General features: G+C 65.3%; 2 protein-coding genes across 2 annotated transcripts in view; one reads left to right on the forward strand and one right to left on the reverse strand.

Annotated features, from left to right (window-relative positions):
* GCK (glucokinase (hexokinase 4)) overlaps window positions 1–873 on the reverse strand; it is a 251262-nt gene that overhangs the window by 201732 nt on the left and 48657 nt on the right. The gene's annotated exons all lie outside the window — the stretch shown is intronic.
* The window catches only part of DBNL (drebrin-like), a 16753-nt gene that overhangs the window by 750 nt on the left and 15130 nt on the right, over window positions 1–873 (forward strand). The window lies entirely within an intron of this gene.

An 873-nucleotide genomic window follows, 5' to 3' on the forward strand; every position in this document is an offset into this window, starting at 1 on the left:
CCCCCGCCGAGGGCAGGATGAGGCCACGTACTGTGTCGTCCCCGTCCCCCCCTCGCCAGTCTGAGCCCCCCTGGGATTTCTTGTGCCCAAGGGGCAGCTGGGAGACGAGCTTACCCCATACCCACCCCCGAATGTAAATGGGGGGTCTCAACGCCCTGCTTCGAGCAGGGAAACTGAGGCACGGAGGGGGTGAGGGGCGCAGGGTGCCCCCCCCGGCCCCAGCAGCAGCACTCCCTGCCCCACATGGGGGATCCCCCCACCTCTGCGCCCCCACCCCATCCAGATCCTGCCAGCTGTGGGTGCTGGGGCCACCCCACGGCCCCCTGGGATGAGGCCACCACACCTGGGGGACAGTCATCCCCAAAGCAGGGGGGTTAACTCAACAAGTTCCTGCCTGAACCCCCCTTCCCTTCTCACAGCACCTAATTTTTGGGGTGACTCCTCGGGGGGGGGGGCAGAGGAGAGGGACCCCCCTCCATGCCCAGCATGGGAAAAATCTGCAAAAACATCCCCCTTTCTGAAGGCCAAACTGGTGCTTTACCTGGAAAAAAAAGCACAATTTTGATGATTTGGGGTAACATCGAGGCGCGCTTGCACTCCAAAAAGCCCCGGGCCCAAAGCCGCTGCAACGCTCGGGGACCCACCCAGGTCCCCCCCGCGCTCTCCAGGTGGGGAAATGGGGGAAATCCAGGGAAATGCGGATTTTCTTGGCCGGGGGGTGCGGGGGACCTGGTGTTTGGGGGGGCTGCGTTGGGCCCCCTCAGACTGGGGGGCGGGGGGCACGGAGGCCATGTAGGGGTGCTGTTTGGGTGTCTCGGGGTGCGGGATGTGGGGCTAGGCTAGGTTGGGGGCACCCCCAGGTCTGCCCTGGGG

The sequence above is a fragment of the Haliaeetus leucocephalus genome, unplaced genomic scaffold (genome assembly GCF_000737465.1).
Source record: "Haliaeetus leucocephalus isolate CR32 unplaced genomic scaffold, Haliaeetus_leucocephalus-4.0 Scaffold162, whole genome shotgun sequence".
Classification (NCBI taxonomy): Eukaryota; Metazoa; Chordata; class Aves; order Accipitriformes; family Accipitridae; genus Haliaeetus; species Haliaeetus leucocephalus.